Source organism: Caretta caretta, chromosome 4 (assembly GCF_965140235.1).
Source record: "Caretta caretta isolate rCarCar2 chromosome 4, rCarCar1.hap1, whole genome shotgun sequence".
In the NCBI taxonomy this organism is placed as follows: Eukaryota; Metazoa; Chordata; order Testudines; family Cheloniidae; genus Caretta; species Caretta caretta.
In genome coordinates, this window is record NC_134209.1 from 24230203 (window position 1) to 24254645 (window position 24443).

At 45.7% G+C, this 24443-nt stretch overlaps 1 protein-coding gene across 4 annotated transcripts in view; it reads left to right on the plus strand.

Annotated features, from left to right (window-relative positions):
* The window catches only part of SHROOM3 (shroom family member 3), a 165056-nt gene that overhangs the window by 63533 nt on the left and 77080 nt on the right, over positions 1-24443 (plus strand). For 2 of the 4 annotated variants that reach the window (XM_048847218.2, XM_048847219.2), the window contains exon 1: positions 17973-18609. The exons of 1 other annotated variant lie outside the window; for it this stretch is intronic. The gene's annotated coding sequence lies outside the window, so the exon portion shown is untranslated. Of the gene's footprint in view, positions 1-17972; positions 18610-24443 lie in introns of those variants that run through there. One more of the 4 variants, XM_075127457.1, reaches the window with a different exon arrangement.

Consider the following 24443-nt stretch of genomic DNA (forward strand, 5'->3'; position numbering starts at 1 on the left):
CAGGGATGTGCTGAAACATACATATTTCTCATGATTTCAGAAGAGCCAGCAAAAGAAGAGTCAAAGTGAAGCAAAGTGTTATCCTGGATGACTCTTCTTTTTTAAAGAAAAATAATCATAAAAAGCACCCCCCAAAAAACCAATCTTACTTGTATCAATTTCTTATTGAATCATTGTATTCAAAGATTCAAATAACGGGTGAGTTACTGTGTACACAGTAAGAAGAAAAGGAGTACTTGTGGCACATTAGAGACTAACAAATTTATTTGAGCATCCGATGAAGTGAGCTGTAGCTCACGAAAGTTTATGCTCAAACAAATTTGTTAGTCTCTAAGGTGCCACAAGTACTCCTTTTCTTTTTGCGAATACAGACTAACACGGCTGCTACTCTGAAACCTGTGTACACAGTGAAGATCATCTCTGATTCAGCAAAAGCTGTTAAAAATAAGCAGCAAGCTTAAACTCAAGCTATGACTCACTGAAAGTCATACTCTGATTCTTTGTTTGCAAGGCCACCCAGTTGGCCAAGTCAAAGTACTGTAGTGTCTACTTGTGTTTAGTCTAGTTCAGACTTCTGTTATCACTAATTAGAAAGGGATTTTAGGCCCAAATATCCTTCCAACTTGCTTGGCACCCACAGTTTCTGTTACAGTTAATGTGAGTTGCCTGTGCTCAGCAGAGGGCCTCTCATTGACTTCAGAGGGTTTGGATCAGGCCCTAGATCCTCAGCACTTTTCAAGATCTGGCCCATTTTCATTTAGGCTAAAGAAAGCAACCCCACAGTCTGTAGTTCTGCACTTCCTGGCCATTATTTTGAGTCACTCTTTCAGATTTTATTGCACATTTGCACATAACACATGGAGGGAGAGAGAAAGAGAGGGATCAGATAGAAGAGAACTAGATAGATAAGTGGACCATCTCATTGTGGACAGAGCTGCCTTACCCCAGAAGCCTTGCAGACAGGAAAATATTTTAATGTCCCCAAAGCATCATGAAATCATTGTCTCACTCAAGAGAAGCCCGGGAGACTGTTTCACTGCAGGGTGTAATTTGATGGCCGATAGATGCTCTTTATGGGTGAGTGCTCAATGGACATCTAGAAGGAAAACTAATGATTGTGCTTTGCCAGAACTGCTTCACCTCCATTCCCCCATGTGCTTCCAAACCTCATTCTCTCCACAATGTCTTCTCCCAGCACATCTGATGTCAGCCCTTAGATTACCTGTCCCCCACCTGCATACTTTTTCCATCAGCTAATTTCATTGGGCTCTCTCAAGGCTTGCCTCTTTCTCACACTTGCTCAAATCTCCTTGCTAAAGCTTTCAGGTAAGCCCTGTCTCATAGTTTACTGTAGTCCTCTGATGCTCCCTCTGAGATTCTATCTTCTCCCTGTATTACTCCCTGACTTTAGTGCTTTCTCATTCAGCATCCCTCCAGTCTCTGTGATGCTCCCTCAGTTTTCCCCACGCCAGCTGATATGCTCTTGCATGCCTCTCCACAGCTGTAGCTGTCTCCAGTTGGTGCTAGTATACTTTTGATACCTTTTCATGCACCAAAAGGGAGTATTTAGTGGTTCTCGGACTCCAATTTATCACTCTCTAACGTGCATAGTATATTGTTTTCCGGATCAGCCGTCGAGAGTTGTATTGGTTTGCAAGAGTTGATTTTTAATCAACCCTTCCGAACCACTGGAATTTCCCATGCTGTTTACTCTTTGATGTCCGTTGAGTTCTTTCTCTCATTCCTGTAGTACTGGGTTTCACTGGGAGTGGCTGTAGCTTCTTTGTCTATACTTTGTACATATTTCCCATGACCAGGAATCAGGACAGAGCACTGGATAAAATCCAGCTGGTTATGCTTGAGAGTGTGTAACATAGTTTTAAAAAGAGAATTTTGTTTAAGAGGTATAAAAATAGTTTCCCTCTCACCCTTTCTATTAACAGTGCTGGGTAACCACTACTGGCACCATGCTGCTGGGGGCACGCAGGGCAGTGGTCACCGGTGCAACTTTGAATAGGTTGTGATGTGCACCAGCCCTCCCTGCACTGGTTCAGCTTTCTGGCAGGTGTGGGATGCAAGCATTTACCACTGCTGCTAAACTCTCTCTGTCGTCGTACTCGGGGAGCATAAGGATGAAAGGGTTGGAGTGGAAGGTTCCATGTGCCCTTGTTTTCCACTTTTGCATCAATGGGGGGGCGGGGGGCGAGGGTAGCCACAGTCTAGCCCCGGGATTAGGGTTGGTCAATTTTTTTGTTGAAACTTTTTTCCAACAGAACAAGTGTCTGCTCTCCACAGAAAATGTCAATATTTCGCCAAAAAAACAAACATCCAAAAACTGAAAAGTTCAAAATGGGGCCTCTTGGGAGTTTTAACTTGACATCAGTGTGCTGAGAAATTCATTCAAAGATGCTGTAGCAAGGAACTAATGGGAAGTTTTCTTTCATGGTGCTGGAAGTAGAACCAGACTTTGAGCTTTTCTATCCTCTACGGACATTGATCTGCCTGTTTGTCCAGGAATTAATTACATCCGGCACTGATGGCTGTTATTGTATATTAGATGAATCTTCCAATATTAAGCTTTAAAAATACTTCATTTGGTTCACATGACTACAACATGGCGTACAGTGAACGCAATAGACTCCACCACCTGTGTGTGTTGTTTGCTACCCTGGCTCTTTAGAAACCATAAAATCGGTAAAGTCCCCTTTGTCCCTACACACCCTGCATTGATTCATTCATAACCCTTTTTTGTCATCCTCCAAATATGGACTGAACCTGGGAGGCAAAGGAGCCTTTGCCAATCAGGGCTGTGGGATTCTTTACCAGACCATTTTCACATAGCCAGTGTGATCGATTGTTTTGGAAGCATTGTGGGAATTCATCTGCCCGATGCCCTGCTCCCGTCTGGCCTGGCTTATGCTCCCACCTGGAGCTGACACTGGGGGTTACCTCCAGAGCTAATGGGGTTCAGCATAGCTATGGCTCCACTACAGTTTCAAAGTAAACAGAAAGCATTCCTGTTCTCTCAGGTTTATGACCAGTTGTGGTTTCAGGTTTGGCTTGTTTCATTGAGCACCTTGGCAACACTTCAATCCATAACTAGAACTCTGTGACACTTCCTGCTATTGGCATAATCTCCGGAATGCTCAAGAGGTGAAAAGGGGTTTAAGTCATTCAACTCCCATCCTAGTCAGAGGCAGGGCTTTGTGATCTAAGCAGCCTGTCTGGAATACTTAGACCCAGAGCCCTCTCTCTGCTCCACAGCACAGGTCATTGGATTGACTCTGGTTTCCATTCTGAGATGACTCTGAGTGAAAGCTCCTACCACCTTGATGGCTGTTCGGCAGTGCCGGTGTGAGTGTTATGGTCTCAGGCCAGTCGCCAGAGGAGAAGCGTCACAAACACTACCCGATTTTTCACATTTGCTGTCTGGTCACCCTAGCTCCCACGTTGGCCACGTCAGCAAAGACATGGCCATTACCTGAATGGGCCATGAGGACTAAACCATGCCTCGAGGGTGGTTTCTTCAGTTCAGAGTTGAAGAACATTGCAGTGAAGCTGCTACCGCCATTGTCTGTGCAACACCTGGCCTCTGTATGACGAGGAGTTCAGTTCAGTCTCCAGCACTGCTAATTCTGCATCTTTCCCTGGCACTGAATTGAATAAACATGCATTTCACTTTCATTTCCCCCTCTCTAGCAGTTACAAGGGAACAAAGGTTGCTCCAATGCTGAAGTCAGACAACCTGATGCTCACACTTTCACAGCGTTAAGGCTGGGAATGGTCAGGAGACTGAGGAGCCCGACTGATTGGCCAAGCAGAAGGGCTGAAACAAAGAGTTAAACTTGCAGGAAGGGCAATGAGGATGGCTGGGCTAAATTCAGTTGTCTGTGACGCCAGTGTAAATCTGGTATAACTCCACTGAAATCAGAGCAACTCCAGAGGCCCAGGGAGAAGAAGGATGGTCTTGTGGGTTCAGTTCTTGGCTCTGCCAAAGACTGTGTGTGACCCTGAGCAAGTCATTCCACAGCACTTCACCAATCCTCCGTTCGCCCTCAGGAAAACAGAAAGAGCAGTATTCCTTTCATCTGCCTTGTCTATTTACATGGTAAGGACCGTGGGGCAGGGACTGTCTCTTAATATGTCTGTGTATGACGCTTAGCACAACGGGCCCCCATCTTGCCTAGGGGCTTTGAACACTACTGTGGTACAGATAATAACAGCGTCTGATCTGAAAGTCCCTAAATCTGCATTCTACAGCACTGCACTAGCAAAAACACCTGTATTTAAAACAGAGGTGATGCTTTAATTCAGAAAGAATATTAACATGGGGCTTGGTCATTAGCTTCCATGCAGGGGAGTAATGGGATCTCATGCATCCCCCCTTATTCCTTTGCATGGGCTACCCACATACCCAGTTGGGGGGGGGAGGTGCAAGAAATGCAGCTGCCTTGGGGCTATCACCCTCTAAAGTGGTGGGTGGGGAATGAGGTTGTCCCAGGAGCAGCCTCTCAGAGCTCATGGTAACACCATGCTCTAGCCCCCAGTGATCTGTTTGTAAGTTTTCAGCAAACAATGCTTTATTACCGTACAAGTGAAAAGAAGGAATGTAAAATTCCAAAAAAGAACATCTTGTGAAGGTGCTGTTCTCAGATCTCCTCTGATAAGGACAGTTCCAAGTGTTGGAGAAGTTTCCTGCTCTGTGATTTATTTAACTTCTTAGAGAAAAGCCACCTTCATCTCTTTTTTTTTTTTTTTTTTCCCAACACAGGTTTTAATTTGGTGAGAAAATATCTTTCCCATAAGGAAGCTATTCTGCCTCATTAACTTCTATAAAAAGCATCCCCCCCAAGCTCGAAATGCTAAAAGAAGCATAAATTAAGGCAAAGTTTGTTGTTTGCTGCTTTAATCAACAAACAACCTTTTTAAAAAGGACCCACAAAAGATTCTCTAAATTAAATTTATTAGTGAGTGCAAAAGACTCGGCCTCCCAACGGCAAACCCCTCTGCCTAGGAGGTTTGGAGGGGGTCGGGTTTCCAGAGTGGCTGGTTTTGTTTATAGTGTCTTACTGTCTAGGCAAGTTGTTGTGGTTCCATGCATCTCTGTCAAACTTTTGTGTTGCAGCTGAACTGCAGTGACTTGGGACAGAGTCTGTTAATTAGGACTTCAAAAGCCTCCTCCCTTTTCTTTGGTGTATAAATGTCCTTTTTTTTTTTTTTTTAATCTGCTTGTCAGCGGTTCAGAAGGAGAGAGCAGCTTTACAAAGCAGGAGAAATCTGCCAGTCTGTGCTTCCTTCTTTATGCCTCTCCTGGTTGCCAGGAAAGACTTAAATGCAGGTCTTGCTTTTTAATTCTCCATTACGTGTTTACAGAACACCTTCCTCGGTCTCCTCTCAGCATTTCTATTATCTGTATTCCAGTGGTAACAAGGAATGGAGCCATTGTCCAGTGAAACTGAACAATGATGGATCATATCCTGCTACGTTGTAGGGAGTTTTCTTGTCTTTGGTTTAACGATAAGCCTCCTGGCTCAGCATGGTGACCCTGAGACTCGCAATGGAGGGGGAAGACCAATAGAAATCAGTTTTGTGTACTGGGAAAAATACCTTTACCCAGAAGAAAAGGAGTACTTGTGGCACCTTAGAGACTAACCAATTTATTTGAGCATAAGCTTTCGTGAGCTACAGCTCACTTCATCGGATACATACTGTGGAAACTGCAGAAGACATTATATACACAGAGACCATGAAACAATACCTCCTCCCACCCCACTCTCCTGCTGGTAATAGCTTATCTAAAGTGATCACTCTCCTTACAATGTGTATGATAATCAAGTTGGGCCATTTCCAGCACAAATCCAGGTTTTCTCACCCCCCCCCCCCAAAACACACACACAAACTCATTCTCCTGCTGGTAATAGCTGTCTGTTGCCTTACATTTATGTGAGCATCTCTTTTTCTACCTTACAGGAATTAATTTGTAGTAGAGATGAGCCAAGGGCGGAAGCATTTATCTGAACTTCCCCAAGCTTTGGAGGATTGGCTAAAAAGGCTGGTTCTGAACCACTCCTGGGTAAGGTTTGAGTTTTGCAAAACCAAAAGCTTACTGGGGAAGTCTTGCAAAACCTAAACCGCCCGCTATTGTTGCCCATCTCTGATTGATATCCCTGGCTCTGACCCCTTTCCCCCGTGGCTCTCACTCCTCATGGTCTGTGGGTGAGTTATAGTTGCAAATAACCCCTCAAAGGAAATCAACCTTCTCAAATGCAGCTTATGTTTTATTTCAGAAACTAATTTCCTCCCTTCCATCCCACTCCTGCCCTTCCTGCTCTGGCAAACGTGACACGGGCCTCGCATTTTGCCCCAGCTGCCAGAATCCCTGCATGGGCTGCTCCAGATTTACTGAAGCCTGGCATCTACATTGACAAGGAAGCCAGTAACATAAATTACAGACTCAAGACATTGAGTCTTTCGGGGCATTTGACATTGTCCTTTTTACTTCATATCAAATCTTTTTTTCATTTATGTGAACCAAGAATAGCTCATCTCTCTATGCAGCAGCTTTTTGGTGTCAAACAATGGGGAATAAGGCTGAAAGACTTACTAGACTAGAATACTTTCCACCCCGCTCTCCAACTCTCTTTGCTAGTTGGGACTCGTTCCAGCTGATGATTTGTACTCCCTGTGTTTCAGTCCAAGCCTAAGTCTCGGCCTTCTTTAAATAGGAAGAAGGAAAATGTCTGAGTTATCGTACCCTTCTAGTTCATGCTGTTGGTGGAGCCCTGTACTACATGGCAGCCACACACAGGGGAGCCTGTGCCCATAGTTATAGGAATACCTGGAATCCCCAGTTATTCCAGTGCTAGGACTGTGTAGCATTGTTGTAATATAGCGGTGTCTCAGGGGGACTGGAGCTTTATTAAAACTCCCTCGGATGCTAATTTAGGATCAGTCTGTCAAAATGCTTGTCACTACCTCAACTTTCCCATCATGTCAAATTGTCTGTCTGTCTATTTAGTGCTTGTGAGTTTGAGCCAACCCATCACATTGGGTTCAAATAATCTTTTATGTTTATTTCCCTTTTTTAACGGTGATTAGAAAAAAACACAAATTAAAAACTCTGTCACAGGAGCGTAAGGGAGTTTTTATTATTCACTCATTTGTATCATCTCTTGTTTAAATATACAGGCAAGTGTGTGTTTGTACAAACACCCATACGTCTGTGTCTCGGTGCGTTCGTTGTTAATGAAGATGGGAAGGTGCCGCTCAGATCCGTCTGTATTAGTGGTCACATATTAAAATCAACAGAGTGTTTTATATTTTGACACTGCTCATTTTCCTCCCTTATGAGACCGAACCAGATCCTCAGCTGTTTCTATTCATGTGAGTTTCTATTCATAGTTCTTTGGAACTATACTGCAGCTGAGGGTCTGTTCACTGTTCTTATTGCTTGTTAGTAACACTCCAGAGAAAGCCATTAATGATTAGCTTTCATTTAGCAAAATATAGCGATCGCACATCACGTATGATAAACACATCCTGTTGCTACTACATTGGATGTACTGGAGATCCCCGTCCTGCTCCCCCTAAAATCGGTGCCAGAGGAAGAGGATTGGGCCCATACCTAGCAACTCCTGACTTGGCAGCTCATGCAAGTAAATGTACAACTACAGTACTCTTTGTAAGCTGGTCTCTGGCTGCTTCACAAAAACCAGAACCATGTGAGTGTCATCTTAGGAGTCATAATTGCCCTGCTTTTTGTCGGTGAAAGCATGAGTCACTGTTTACTCATGTATGTCTATTTTTAATAGGTGTTATTTGTGGACTTGAGCGGCTGCAGCTCACACTTGTTTCTGAGCGTTCAGGCTGTATTAGCAAATTTATTAAGGAGAGTGGGAGGCAGTTATTTTAGAATGCATGAAATGAATCTCTCCTGTGTGACTGATTCCCTCCGCCTCTGCTCCCCGAGGGCAGGTGACGTAGTGGGCTCACACTGATTTCCATTCTGTAGCAGAGAACCTCTCATCCTCCGACGACGCTAACACCAGCCTAGGAGAATTTGTATTTGGCCCGCGGACTTGCTCTGAATGCTGGAAGACAAGGAAAATAGCAATTCTCTCCCAATCAGTCTCAGAACACTGACTTCCTGAAGACCGAGTCTCTGAAGGGGTGCCGCCGTGTGCGTGCTCTCTTTGCACACCAAGGCGCTCCAGAGGAATATTACTTCTAAGGAGCAAAAGGTTTCTCAGAGCTTCCCCGGGATGGTGTAACTCTGCATGGCTCCCAACATGAAGCTGTGCATTGCTGGCGCCATGGGGTCCTTCAGTATCTCTGTTGAATCTGTGCTGGTGCCCATCACTGCAGCATCTGAGCACTGTACGAAATGCAAAAATGTTTTGTCAGTGTACCCAGCTCTGTCTACCACAAGCAGCAGAGTAATTCACTCCGACCATTAGCCACACCTGCATAGGGCTGAAACAGGAACCCTCCCAACTGTGTCCCAGAAGAGCAGAGAACGCCCGGTCCAACTATGCACCTTGCCCTGAGGTCTGAAAGCACTTACACCTGAGCACTGATAGACTGTCTGTGAAGGGGGGGAGGGAAGTTTCCCAGTTCAGCCTTTGGGATGGAGTGACCACAAGAACGCCTCACGGATCCCAGATGTTGATGGGAGGTCAGAAGAGGCAGCCCCTCAGTGAGCCCTTTGCTCAGTATACGTATACCAGAATCTCCAGGTCACTAGTACGGCATTTAGACTTCTTCTTGTTTTCACCTACAGTTTAAAAAGGGAAAAGGGCAATGTAAACTCTTGGAGCCTAATTCTGCTCTCGTGCCAATTTTAAACTCATGTAATTTCATTGACTGACTCCGGTAGAGTTGCTCCTTCTTTACAGCAGTGTACGTAAGAGTGGGCCTCTAAAATGTGTACTCGCACGCTGTGCAGAGAGCAGTACAGTGCTTGGGAAGTGAGTGGCTTTGTAAACTGAACGGCTCTGTTTATCTCCAGCTTAGCCTGCAGTGCAGGCATCCAAACTACTGATCCCGCAGGCTGCCCTGCCAAAGAGTTTGACCCTAATCTGAAGGGATTTTTCTTTCTTTCGAGTAAAAAGTGTGATTTAGTCTCCATGCTAGCCCATAGGACCACGAACCATTCCTAAGAGCAAAATTATATCTGGTGATTTGTTTTCTGGACAGGGTGTAATTCTAGGACTGAGCAAACGCAAAAGACTTCTTTTGTGATTTAGGGCTGACAGGAAATTGGATTTAAAAAATAGACTTAAAAGCCAGTTTTTATGTACATTGGGCCTGATCCAGCAGCCCTTCTCATGTGAGTAATCCTTATCTAGCAGAGTAGTCCCCTTGATAACAAGGCCATGTTACAAGTCACATTGTTTAATGTGAATGCAGCTACTCTGCTGAGTGAGCGTTACTCATGTGAGTAAGGCTTGCAGCATTGTGCCTTCAATAATGACACTTTGCACTTCTCTGGTAGACCTAATCTCTCCTCATGTGGTTCTGCCGCAGTGATAGCCAATTTCAGTGCTTAAACTAACAGCCACCTGGTTGGAACGGGAGGGAGCTGGAATTGGGGCCCAGGGAGCTGGAATTGGGGTGGGGCTGGACCCCACTTCTCTCCACTGGATTTGACAAAGCTCAAAATTGTTAAAAGAAAAGGAGTACTTGTGGCACCTTAGAGACTAACCAATTTATTTGAGCATGAGCTTTCGTGAGCTACAGCTCACTTCATCAGATGTTTACCGTGGAAACTGCAGCAGACTTTATATACACACAGAAATCATGAAACAATACCTCCTCCCACCCCACTGTCCTGCTGGTAATAGCTTATCTAAAGTGATCAACAGGTGGGCCATTTCCAGCACAAATCCAGGTTTTCTCACCCTCCACCCCCCCACACAAATTCACTCTCCTGCTGGTGCTAGCCCATCCAAAGTGACAACTCTTTACATAATCAAGTCGGGCTATTTCCTGCATAGATCAAGGTTTTGTCACATCCCCCCCCACCCCCATACACACACAAACTCACTCTCCTGCTGGTAATAGCTCATCTAAACTGACCACTCTCCAGGTTTAAATCCAAGTTAAACCAGAACATCTGGGGGGGGGAGGAAAAAACAAGAGGAAACAGGCTACCTTGCATAATGACTTAGCCACTCCCAGTCTCTATTTAAGCCTAAATTAATAGTATCCAATTTGCAAATGAATTCCAATTCAGCAGTTTCTCGCTGGAGTCTGGATTGAAGTTTTTTTGTTTTAAGATAGCGACCTTCATGTCTGTGATTGCGTGACCAGAGAGATTGAAGTGTTCTCCGACTGGTTTATGAATGTTATAATTCTTGACATCTGATTTGTGTCCACTCAAAATTGTTGACTTGCAAGAGCACACTTTATGCTTTCCTTACTTTCCCAAGCCTTTTGGCAAGAGGGTGGTCAGATGAGGGGTGTTATTACTTGGCTGGGAGGTTTGCGTTGTGTGGGATGGGTGTGATTTTGGATGGGCTAGTCACTATCTCTGGGATGTCTACCCACTCCTTTGTATTTAAACAATTTGCATGATCCTCTAGAGCAGTGCTTCTCAACCTATCTGATGTGGGGGACTGGCAATTTTTTTTCCAATGTGCCCGCAGACTGGCAGCCGATGGCTCGTGGACCAGCTCTGGTCCACGGACCACCACTTTGAATAGCACTGCTCTAGAGCTTCAGGATAGGAGCTATTAGAGGAATTTGAAGAAGTAAATAAAATATCACCTGCTATCTTAGGGCTCATCTACACGGTCTGTACAGAGTGTGAACGTACAGCATGGCAGCCTGCCACACACTAATTGGCCATGTGGACCCCACTACCGCACACTGAAAATTCTGTAGTGCCCTGCTTCAAGCAGTACACAACAGGCTCGTGTGCTGTACATTCACACCCTGGCTTGCTGAGTGCCAGCAGACCGTGCAGACAAGCCTTTAGAGACCACTCTGGGAACCAGGGATTGCTGGGACATAAGACAACCCCAGTCATGTCCCTTTCTCCAACCATGTCCCCATCATTGGTGGTTGTGGGAGGGCGGGGGAAACAGGTTCTGTGCTTCCCAAGCTTTCCCTGACTGTGGGGTTGAATTCTTCAGTGACTGGCTTAGGAGAAGTTTTGCACCTCTGGAGCAGTGTTAATCAGCCCCTATCCAGAGGATAATCTGTCATTACTGCAGAATTTTGTGTGATCATTATAGGAGACTGTAGCATTTTTTTTATAAGGGCATCTCAGAATCCATGCATAGTTTTGCATTGACAATGCAACTGGAATATTCAGGGAGGAGGCAGGTCCCACCATGAAATACCTGGCTCCTACTAAATATCAGAAATGGGAATGAAAACAAAGGAAGATCCTTGGTATTTCCAGGTTATAAATTTAAACTACACCAAACTTCCCCGGCATGCCTGATGGAATAGGACACATTCCTGAAGCTCAACCCCAGTCCGGGGAGAGCTGTGCCGGCCTGCAAACGAGACACAAATGAGCTGCCAGGAGAAGGCTTCTGCTCTTGAATAAACACATCTATGAAACAGTAAATAAACCACGTCGCTTTAGATGAATGCGAGAGCGTGGCCAGTTTGTCGTAAATGTGAATTTAGGTCATGCTTGAGGTTCAGGAGTGCAAGATGCCGACAGGGAGTGACTCCATTATTAATGGAGTTTTTTCAAAGGGTAGGTAAATCCGTCTCTATAATATTTCACTCAGACAGCTTGTAATTTGACTTGGAACACTTCTGAGAAACACACCAGAAAGCCAGAAGAGTCTATCTCCAGTTTCCCCAGTTTCTCTTTTGATGTTAGGTCAAGGCACATTTTCAAAGGCAATGAAAACACCCCCAGCGCTGAGAAAAATTCATTGTAAAGTACTAATTATTGAGGTTTGTTAAGGGAGATCATATGTCTTCTTCTGGTGCACTAAATAGGATTAAAGTATCCTCAGAATCAAACAGCAGACATAAAACACTACCAAAAAAACCCAAAAAAACCCAAGTTAGCTGAATCTGCCCCATGGTTCTTCGCAGAATATATAATTTGAGACCGGTATCATCAAAGTCACCTTTCATAATGTCACTGGTGGAAAACTATTGATCACAACACCATATCCTTTCCTTTGTTTGAAGGTAGGTCTTGTGTTTTCAAATGTGCTGAGCTTCTATTTAGGCACGAGAATAAGGACCAGATTTTTCAACAGCTCCGCACCCCCATGCTCCTCAGGCGAAAGGTGCCCATTCCTGAGGGCCGTAAATGGGAGCTGAACTCTTTATTTTAAATGTGGCCCCGAGTATGACCGCTGAGCCGTTGGCAATCCCGCCCCACGAACAGGAGCTGCTCCACCCCCCGTCTCTGGTGTGAAACGTAGCAGCTGTTTCACAGTGCAGAGCAGGGCTCTGCAGCAGTTCAGGGCATAAAGTGAAGACTATCTTCTCCAGCTGAAATTAGAGGGGAATTTCAGTGACTGTAAAGTGATTTCCCAAATTGGAATTTGGCCTGGACACCACCCACAATCCAAAGATCTCAAAGGACTTCAGACGTTAACAAAACACATTTCACTATATGAGGTATATGCTTCTCTGTAACTAAGGGCAAGCCTCCACTACAAAATTAAGTTGCCTAAGTTATGTCAACATACAGCCACCGCAGTAATTAAATTGCTTTTGCACTTCCGTGCTATGCTCCTTGTGTCAGCCGTGCACGTCCTCACCAGGAGTGCTTGCACCAATTTAACTGTCAGTGTGGGGCATTGTGGGACAGTTTCTGAAAGGCAGCAGCAGTTGATGTAAATCCCGCAGTGTCTACACAGACGCTGCGTTGCCCTAACTACATCGATCTAAGCGCTATACCTCTCACGGAGGAGGAGTTATTAAGTCAGGGTAGTGGGCAACTTACATGGGCGGGAGCAACATTTTAGTGTAGACGCTTACAGAGTTAGGTTGACAGAAGCTATTTTACATCGACCTAACTGTAGTGTAGACCAGGGCATAGTAACTGCTAATACCAAACTGGGGCACTGCTTAATACTGATGCAGAGAGTCAGATACTAACACCCTTCCTCATGCTGAGTAGCACATTACTCCCAAATTGGTCCCAGGGACTTCAAAAGGAATAACATACTATTCAATAATTTATTTGAGCATAAGCTTTCGTGAGCTACAGCTCACTTCATCCAGTGAAGTGAGCTGTAGCTCACGAAAGCTTATGCTCAAATAAATTGGTTAGTCTCTAAGGTGCCACAAGTACTCCTTTTCTTTTTGCGAATACAGACTAACACAGCTGTTACTCTGAATACTATTCAATGTGAGCAAGGGTAGCACAATCTAACCCAGAGGGATTACGGCCACCTATTCGGAACTTGTATGGAGAAGTTCAGTGAGAGTTATGGATTCTTAGCTGTTCTCACATGAGGCCTTTAATCACCAATTCCTACAGCCGCTAGTCCTTGAGTGGTGGGGTCTCCTATCCAAGTACTGACATGACCCAGCCTCACTTATCCTGTAAGTACTGACATGATCATTGCTCAAGGCACTCAGGCTGCAAGCTCTGATGCAGACTTCCTCTATCAGAATGTGTGCTTGTTATAATCACTGCTAATTAATTCCCAGCTGGAAAGCCTGTGGCAAGCTGCCTGAAGGTTTGTACCTGGGCTCTCAGAAACGCATAACGCTGAAACAAACCACCGCCAGTTACAGTGAGTCTGAGGTCTTAGAGGGCAAGCTGTGGTTGTTAAATTTTTATCACACGCAAGAACAAATGCCTGTTGCTAAGAAGCTTTTATGATTATACCCCAGGAAGGGACTTTGTTTCACTGCTTGAAAAAAGTTCTGGAAAACTGTTTGCACATCTCAGTTGCATATTTCATATGGTGTAATTACACTGGACCCATGTGTCTCATAATGGAATGAGCATGAACCGGCAAAATACGCTGTAGATTTTACAGTGGAACAGGCCCTATAAAATACAGCCCCTGCCTTGACTGCTGCAAAATCTAGGGAAATTACGTTAATTTGATTGGCTAGCAAAAGTCATGTCAGGCTTTAGCAGAATGAATGTAACATTCAAGGCTCTGTTGAGAAGAAATGGTCCCTTGGCCTCAAGGAAATCAGGACTAAGCTGTCTGCCAGTGGTGGGGAAGTTGGGAAGGATTATACTGAAATCTCCACCCTGCCAGTAGCTCTCTGTGAAAGAATCCCACACAGATGGCATCCAGTTTGTGAATGCTTGACTGCTTTATACAGTCGCTGAGCAAGGTGTGTCATCTGTGGCATTCTTCCGTGGAGAGCAGGGCCGGATTAATTTGTTGTGGGCCTGGCGCCAAACATATTTGTGGGCCCCGATGGGGCAAGGTGCAGGGGGGCGGGATGGTCAGTCTCCAGAGTGAAGAATGGGCTGGGGACAATGAGGCACAGCGCGGCAGGAGCAGCCCCGCTCTGTGCAGCCCAGCAGAAGGGCACTGTTTATGAACCTGCAGCTGCCAGATGCACACTGGCCTACCCAGCCCTGTGCTTCCAGCATGCCCCTTCCCCTTGAGGGTGGGCCCACACCACACCACCCCCCTGCCCAGTACCCCACCCTTATGCCCAGCCGCCACCCCTCCCAGAAACCTCCCCCTCTGGCCTCTCACCACAACTGCACAGCACCCTGCACACCACACCGCTCGCCCAATGCCCCCTGCTCATAGACCTCCCCATTGCCCACCAGCTTCCTCACAGTCCCACCATCACAGCTGCACAGCACCCCATATTCCTGAGGGGATTCTACACCAAAAAATTAAAAATTCTGTGCACAATATTTTAAAATTCTGCAAATTTTGTCAATAAATAAATGTGGAGGCTCCAACATGGCAGTGGGGAGCACAGGCCACTGGTTGCATGAAGGTGGGAGACTACCCTGCAGCCTCCGGCCACCCCACCCCGGGACAGGGACTCGGCAGTGAGGCTGCACCCGACCCTGATACCCAGGTGTGGGTGAGCAGACTCAGCCTGGCAGCAGGATCCAAGTGCAGAGGGACTTAGTGTGGGGAATCTAGGTGGGCATAGGAGAGTTCTTTGTGGGGCAGTCTGGGTGCGGGTGGCTCAGTGGGAGATCTGGATGCACAGGGGCTCATTGCGGGGTTCCAAGTGCATGGGCAATGGGGCTCTGAAGGGGATCCAGGTGAAGGTGTTTGGGGCTCAGCGGGGGGATCTAGGTGCAGGGGAGGTGGGGTTCATTTGGGTGGGGGTCCAGGTGCAGGTGGTGGGGGTCAGCAGGGGGGATCTAGGGGCAGGGGAGGTGGGGTTCATTTGGGTGGGGGTCCAGGTGCAGGTGGTGGGGGCTCAGCTGGGGGGATCTAGGGGCAGGGGAGGTGGGGTTCATTTGGGTGGGGGTGCAGGTGGTTGGGGCTCAGTGGGGAGGGTGTCTGGGGGCGCTCATCGGGGTGGTACAGATGCAGGGGAGGTCGGGCTTGTCAGAGTGGGGGTTCGATGGGCCTGCTGAACAGGGGAGCCCCAGCTTCTGCCAAGGGGATGCCGCATGCTGGGCTCCAAATTCCCCCTTGCCCCTGCTTCCTACTCCCATGCCCCTTCGCTTCCCCCATCCCATGCCCCTTCCCCACTGCTCCATCTCCACCCCAGGCTTGGGGAACAGGGGGAAACCACCCTGCAGCATGAGCCAGCAGAGTGGGTCAGGGCTGGGTCGCTCCACTTCCCACTGCCTGGTGAGTGCAGGGCTCTCCCGACCCCGCTGCAGTCCCCTGGACGTAGCTCAGGGAAAGGGGTGGCGTGGGGGCAGGGCTGGGGTGGAGCAGGGGTGGGAAGAAGTGGGGTGGGGGTGGAGCAGGGGCTGGGGCAGCTTTCCTGGCTGGCTATGCCAGCCAGAGGATAGGGCTAGCCGGAGCCCCTTCTGACTCTGGGCCTGGCACCATGGTAAACCCGATACTGGTGAAGAGACGCTGCAAGGGTGGAGATTTCAGTCTAATCTTTCCCCACTGTCCCCACCCCTAGCATACTACTTAATTCTCATTCCCATATACCCCAAAACTCACCTTGCACGGCTGAGGAAGCTATTTCTGGATATCAGAATGAATCCCTCTCTGTTCTAGAGAGGTGATGGCATATCCCCTTCAAGGTAGGTATTGGAGCTATTTTGACTTTCCTGGATGGTAATCTGGCCTTTATTAATCAAACTTGATGGACATGCTAATTCTGTAATATAACTAAAGTCAGGCCCATCTAATAAACTGGCATTGTGCCCAGTCAGGTGGTAACGTACCAGTGTTTGCTGAGGACAGGTGTTCACTGTGAAGAAGCATAGTCTGCAGAACGTGGAAAGTGACATTTCTCCTGCAAGATCCCCGTTGTGGCGGACAGTGCCACATTCAGGTCACAGGCTTCATTATTAAAGGTCCTAGCTAACACTTACAGCAGTTATGCCATCACCCACAGCCTTTCTCCTCTCTCCCATTTTCCCGACCATCCCAGAGTTGGGAAGGTGGCACATAGATGTGTTTGGTATGTGCGTCTTGCTAACCAGTAGATTTCTCAGGCTGGTAGCATGGGAAGTGGTATTTAGAGCAGAAGCTGGCAACCTTGTCGACATGGAAAGTAGCACTGGTTTAATTTAAGGTGTGAATTCAAGCTGATTCTAGCTAAACCAATGCAAAATGCTGTGTAAACACTTTGATTTCAGTTTAGGAATGACTCATTTTAGTTCAGTTTAGGATGATTAGGAATACATTTAAGCTAAACCAAAACATGAAACACTTAATTCAAAATAAGACTGTCCACACAACCTATTTCACTGGCTTAACTACATGAGTTTAAAAGCCCATTTAAATTAAACCAATGCTACTCTCTTGTGAAGACAAAGCCCTGGGACTCAGGTGGCCTGGGTTCTATCCCCAGCTCTTCCACAGGCTTGCTGTGTGAACTTTGGACAAATCCTGTATCCTCTCGGGGCATAAATTTCCCCATCTATAAAATGGAGATCAGAGTAATAGCCACTTTTGTAAAGCTCTTAGAGCTCCTTGAATGAAAGTCACTTTATGAGCAAGACCATCCACTGCTGGAAACTCACCTATATCTCCATAGAGTTACTCATCTCTTGAGGGGAACAACTGTATTTCTATAGGCTCCATCTACTCTTCAGTTTGGAGTCTAAAACGATTTTTTCCCCTTCAGTACTGGATGTACCTCCTACTTCCCTACTGGTTTGCAGTCCTCCTGTTTGCTCAGCATCTATGCGCTGCTAGCAGCTTGCAAAGGTGCAAGAGTTAAGTGGTGTTAAAAGTCTTTGCATGAGGGCTAGACTCGGTATTCACACTCTGGTGAAAAACAGGAAGAACAACAGAGAACACTGACCGGGCCTTTCAGCATGAATCAGCTGCGAGCACAGAAACAGCCCTAAAGGAGGACAGAGGGCAAAAGTGGGGGAGACGGGTCACTAAGGCATGAGCGTTAGGGACCAAAAGGATGGGAGTTCAGCTTTTGAACTGACTGGTTTCCTCTTGGGTATCCCCTTGGGCCTGATCTTTCCTCCATTGGGCCTCCTCCCTTTCCGTGGTGGAAATCAGTATCTCCGTGGAAGTCAGTGGTGTGGCACTAGTGTGAGTGAGAGGAGAATCAGGCCCACTGACTCCCGCAGAACTACTCCTGATTTACATCAGTGCGAGCGGAGAACCAGGCCCACAGATTGCAGTGGGCGCTGGGCTGCAGAGCTAGGCCCGGTGGGTCTGGTTGTGTTGTTATTACAATACCAGAGAGAATGCACAGAGGAGGAAAATGGTTATTCCCTTTGCTGTAACGTGAGCTTTATAAAAGCAGTGAACTTTTTACCTCCTATTATCAATGCTCCATTTGATCAACTCAGGACTGCAGAGTGGCTACAAACTAGGCAGAGACTTTGTTTTTAATCTAAATCCAGAACGAAGCTGCCTCTCCCAGCTGAGCAAGGAATCAGCGTGTCTCCATCCACTAGTAGCTCAGTGACAGGAGGAGCAGGGACAGGGAGGCAGAGCAGAACCTGACCTGGGAATACTAGATCCATTTTCAAACTGGAGGGAGCCTTCTGAGCCATTGAAATGCAAATACAGCCCTGAGCGCCTTGAGCCAATCCGAGCAGGTTTCTTGTGGGATTACCTGAGACTGGGAGGGAAGAAGGAGAGGGTTGGATGATCATTTGGGAGCTGTGAAAAGTGTTGTGCTTTCCTGACCAGCTCTGGATGTGCTGCAGCAAATATATGTGTGAGTTATGCTTTCTGTCAGGGCTGTTTGTCAACTGCATAGTCCGCTTCTCGCATGCTGGCTTGCCTTAAATCCACTGTGGATGCTGGATCACAGCAAATACGACTGCACTGAGGCACTGCTGCTTGACAAACCGTGGAGAGAGGGGCTGCAGAGAGTAGGCTATTGTTGCAGAGTCTCCTGAATTACCCCCCTGGAGAAGCAATGCCTCCCTCTCTCACTGAAGCAGTGGCAGGGCTGCAGCCTCCTCAGGAAGTGGGACGCCAAAAGATTTGAACTTGGGCTTTTGACAGGATTCTGGGGGGCTCATGTGCCCTCCCCTGCGGCTGGACCTGAGGATTTATTTTAGGAATGGTAAGTGCTGGCTCGGGGATGGGGCGTTTGGAGAGATCCGTACAAATTCTGAGAACTTGGAGGGTTATTTTTCTTTTCCCTAGTGCCTGAAAGAAACAGAAAATCCTTGTTATTTGCAATGGAAGGCTATAAGGCAGCCAGATCTGGGGTACTAAGCTTTGTGTGTAGAAGGATTCTCTCTAATGTTAGTGCTTATTTTGAGAAGTTTGGTCAAGGAGGAGCCTATGACTTTAACTGTGGTTAATTATTTGCCAAGACAATGTTTTCACCTACAGCTGGAGAGAGAGAGAGAGAGAGAGATACAGTTCGATGCCGAGAGACTCATTGTAATAGAAAATCTGATTTTCCTCTCATGTATACTGGTGTAAATCAAGAATAACTCCACTCCAGTCAGGAGTTACACTCATGTAAAACTGGCGTGAGATCAGAGTGAGGTCCATTGTTATTAATGTCTCATTCTGGAGGTAGAAAGCAACTAGCCTTTTTTTTTCTTTTTAAGAAAAACAAAGAAAATTGTTCATCTTGATTACAAGGAAACTCTTAAATATCAGGGGCCCAACTCATCCAGCGAAGTCAGTGTGGTCTCACCACCAGGGATAAATGTGGCCTGAGGAATGTGTTGTTTACTTTCATTTTTTTTTTAAAAAATGCTTTGATATTTTGCTTCTTGGAATGTTTTAAAACAACAAAAAAATTGATCAAGTTGTAACATTTTTCCTGTTTCACTGTGTCATCTGTATGTTTCAGAGAAGGAGGAAATCAAAGTATATTTTAGGGCCTTTTTTCCAGAGCAGAGCCGACATAATACAAGTTGAAAATTCCAGCCAAGTTCAACAGAGACAAAACGATACAAATGTATCATAGTAGTTCAATTATCTAGATTGTTAGTCTTTGATGGCCACTAGAGGGACAATACAGTTATCTTCCTGAAAGGAGTTATAAAACGGTGATAAAACGGTAGAGGAGAAAATGAGTTGAGGTCTCCTGTGTGCAGTTAACATATTGTCATATTACTGCTTGTGATATTAACAAGCTGTGATATATAACCTAAACAAAGCAGCTCAAAAGTCTTACCCAGAAGTGCTGCTCACCTCAATTTTGCCTCTTTGATTACAACATAGTTTTAGCAGAGGATGTGTGTTCGTTTGCTAGGTCAGATATATGCTACCTTGTGAGTAAGAGTTTTATTTTTACATTTTGAAATTTGAAGCCTTAGACTTTAAAAAGAGTCAATGAATGAGCAGTTCTTGTCCAAGATACAAGATCAGATATATCCCTGTGCTAGTAAAATATTTAGTTTTCAGATCTAATTTTCCCTTTCATTTCATAATTTTAGTCCTCTATGCTCCATTATCTGTGCATCCAAAACTCCCAGGAACCTCAGTGGGAGGGAAATGAATGAAGGATCAGGCCCTTAATTAACACACTTTCCTGGGAACTTCAATATGAAATCTTCCTCCAAAGATAGCGATTCCCCAGACGTGATTCAATTCACTTCTTCCTGTTTGGACGACCTTCCCACCTTCAGAGCCACATAAATCCCCTTTTGTGTCATATTTGTAAACTTTCATGTCATGTATCGTCAGACCAGTGAGAACTCTGATCTAGTGGTAGTAAGGACTCTGTAAGCCTAACATTTTTAGGCATTTCAGTGTGCTAGGTATAACACACGTCTGAGAGCAGAATTTACTGAGACAAAACTGAATGGCTGTTTTTTGTTCCCTAAGACATATAAGTGGGCACTTTTAATCAATCAGCAATCTTCTTCTGAGTAAGCCTCCACATATCTCATTGGCACATGACCTCTATTTGTTTGTGCTTTCCAACAGATCCCAATGGCAGCAGTAAAAGCTGCCACAGCATATCCTACCTTAGGGTCTGTAGTGAGGTCCACAGGGCCTGATGTATTTCTTGGGTTCTGTTGGCAGAAGCTCTGTGGAGAGATGCAGTGGTACAAGCTACCCATTTCCCTCCCCCCCCCACCCCATACCCTTTTCCCACTGGAGGTGCCCAGAAAACCAGGCTTGCTCTGCTCAGTGGTTCTCAACCAGGGGTACCTGTACCCCTGGAGGTACTCCAGGGAGTACATCAACTCAGCTAGATATTTGCCTACTTTTACAACAGGCTACATAAAAAGCACTAGCAAAGTCAAAACAAACTAAAATTTCACACAGAAAATGACTTGTTCATACTGTTCTATATACTATACACTGAAATGTAAGTACAAGATTTATGTTCCAATCAATTTATTTTATAAAGATATGGTAAAAATGAGAAAGTCAGCAATGTTTCAGTAACAGTGTGCTGTGACACTTTCGTATTTTTATGTCTGATTTTGTAAGCAAGTCGTTTTTGAGTGAGGTGAAACTTGGGGTACGCAAGAGAAATCAGACTCCTACACCGGGTACGGTCGTCTGGAAAGGTTGAGAACCTCTGCCCTAGATAGAGAGGAGAAGACAATCTTTTTGCCTATATTGTCCACCTCCTGCATCTCCCCAAAGATCTGTCTTTCTCTATCATGTATGGCTTTTTAAATGATCTGCCCACGTTTTTCTCTCCACTCCCATTCCCCATAGCTGCTCACCAGCCCTCATGTACCTGCTCTGCAAACTCACCCACATAAACCCATTCTAACAGATGCCCATCCATGTACCCACCCACTTGCCACCCTGCATGTATGCACCCAACCACTCGTCCACAGACCCATATGCACCCACTCAAACACGAATGTACTCCCCCACTACCTGAACCCACATAGACTCACACTCACATATAGTCCTATGCAGCCAGCCACTCACAGGTTCATTCCTGGGTTCCCCCTTCCCTTCCCCTCCAATTAACTGAGCACCACTTCCTATGCCACTCTGCCCCCATCCCCCTCTCTTAAAGCAACAGCAGCCCCTGGGCTGCTCTGCTCCCAACTTGCTTCGTGCCCACTAAATCAGCAGCTGTAGCTGCTCAGTTCTCTGGGTCCCAACCAGCTCACTCCTCTGCTCCAAATTCCTGCTTGCTCCAGGCAAGCAGGTAAATGAGGCTTTCAGGCCCTGTGCATTTCCTCAACAGTGTGGGCTTAATTTCCTGGTCCTATTGAAAACATTGGGGAGTTTTTTCATTGACTCCAGTGGGAGCAGGATCAAGGTATAAAGGTTGGGGTGTGGAAATCCTTTGAATGAGACATGAAGCCTAGTCCAGCAAGCCCCTGGGAGAAGTCATTGTGTGCTCACAGGTCCAGAAAGGCTACTCACATGAGTAGAGTTGTCACCGGTCCAGATTTCCCCAGGATCATCCCTTTTCTGAGGTAGCTGTCCTGGGAAATCTGCCAGCTGTCTAGTTCTATGGGCTCAGGAGCATCCCAGATGTCCCGGTTTTTTGTATCTCGGAGAGGTGGCAGCTCTATACGTGAGCAAAGTTTAGAGGATCAGGTCATCCCTGGCGCTTGATGAGTGGCATTTAGTGCCCTTTGGGTAAGATCATGGGAAAGAAGCAAACTCAGTATGGAACAATCCTGGCTGCTAGTGATTGTGTACCAGAACCCAATACATCATTAGCTGAGTTAAAGCCTTTCCAAGAAGTCAGAGGTTGAATGTGCAGTAAACTCTGCACCAGTATCCTTTCCATCCTTCTGCCCATGGGGCTACCATTGAAGGGCATGAGAGTCCTGCATACGGATCGGAAGGTAGGGCGTGATCCCGTGCTGCCAATGAAATACAGCTAAAAATCCCAGGAGTCTTTAGGTTTTTTTTAAAATATCCTAGATTCCCAGTGAAAGAGAAAACAAAAGGATGCTGGCCTTGCTCCTGCTCCCACTGCAATTGGAAGGAGGTTAGTCATCGAAAACAAGACGAGCATGGTCTGACCCAGTGCAATATGCTGCTTGAAGACACTCTACATTCTTTACTTAGGCTGTAAGCTCTCTGGGGCTGGGACTGTCTTTTTGTTCTGTGTTTGCATAGTGCCTAGCACAATGGGGTCCCGGTCCAGGGCTGCGGCTTCTAGGTGCTATGGCAATACAAATAATAAATATAAAAATTGATATATTTTAAAAGTTCAATATCCAGTTGTAATTCATGCTTCTGGCAGATGTTACTGTTTGCCTGTTAATGTTTGGTGACTCCAACTGGGAAGTACAAAGGATTTGTCTTAACTGTGTGAGGTGCTGAGAGACCATCTGCTGGCGTCTGATCTCTGGGCACCCCAGAGGTACTGCTCGCGGAAGGGATTGGCTGGAAAGTTAAATGACACTTTTCAGGGGGCCCTAATTCGAAAGAGTATTTAAGTATCTGCTTAATTTTAAACATATAAGTAATCCAGTCCCTAGTCAGCAACATCCCATTGTGATGTCAATGGAATTTGAGCAGCAGCTTAAAGGTAAGAATGAGCATAAGTGCTTTGCTGAGGAGGGCCGTGATTCAGCAAGATTCTTAAGCATGCACCTAACTTTAAGTGCAGGGAGGCTACTCCTGGGCTTAAGGTTAGGAGTGTATTTAAAGATCTTGCTGAATCAAGCCCTAGGTATGGACTTCAATCCGTGCCTAAAATTAAGCGCATGCTTAAATATTTTGCCGACTCACAGGCTAAGAAATATTTTAATAAGTCCAGTTATATCGGACCTGATCCTGCAACCCTTCGATCATGTGAGTAGTCCTCAATACTCACAGTAGGCCCATTGACTTTTCTGGGACTACTGGAGCAAGGAAAGGTGACTCCTATGACCAGTGGTTTGCGGGATATAATATAATAATGCGGGGAATGAAAATATATTCTGTAAGCTAAAAGAAGAAACTCTGTTATATGCAATCAGTTTGCCCTATTTGAGGATCTGGCCTAAGGTCTATGATACATCAGGTGTTTGAAATTAGACATAGATTTATATTTAAAAATGTTTAATTGCTAATTTCCCAAAATAACCCCTTATCTAAGTGAACCTAATCTATGTTCTTGTGCATTCCTGCGGTAATATAGCTTGAGGCCCTGATTCTCACTTACACTAAGGCACCTTTGCATGGCTCTGACAGTGTGAATAGGTGTTAAAGTGCGGATAAGAGAGAAGAGAAGATACAGCAAATGAATAATAATAATAATCCCTAGCTCTAAATGAAATGGATATAAGTCAGGGTGAACCGATTTACCTGTGTTCATGGGGTTTGCATCAGTTTAAATTGATTTGTAAAACTTTTTGAGTTAAACCAGTGCAATCTTTGCTTCTGGACAAAGTCCAAATCGAAGGGCCCTTGGAGGCTGCTCTTCAAAAGTTGGGATTTCACAGACCACTGCTTTCTCAGCCATGATGTTTGACAGCATCCTGTAAATCTACCCATTGTGTGACCTGAGATACCATGGCACTTTCCCCCATTTTGACAGTGGCAATTAAACAAAAGATGAATGCCCACCCACTCCCACTGCCCTGGGAGAGCAATGGTGGTGAGCGCCAAGTAGCATCGGTCCTAACAAGAAGATTGAAAAGGTTGCAAATGTCAGATTTTTAGACAAGTCCTGGCCAGCATTTCCTTTCTGTGAGCGCGTACTGTACTGATAGGAGACAGGCTGTCATTACAAGTGCCATTCTGGATTAATAATAGTCACTGAGACGGACATTTTATAAGTGACTATTATTTTACTGAATTTTACTGTTCACAAGTATCCGAAAGGAAATCTGCAGCGCGATTGGTTGTTTCATCCATTGCCTAGCGGCCCAGAATAACATAAATAACCATATTGTGATTAACAACGATAAACAACCCTCCCCTCTTCTCCCTCCAGTGCTGGCTTTATAAGATGTCCAAGGGCATCACAGCAATTTAACTTGCTGCTGCTGAGCAAAAGTCTCGTTTAGT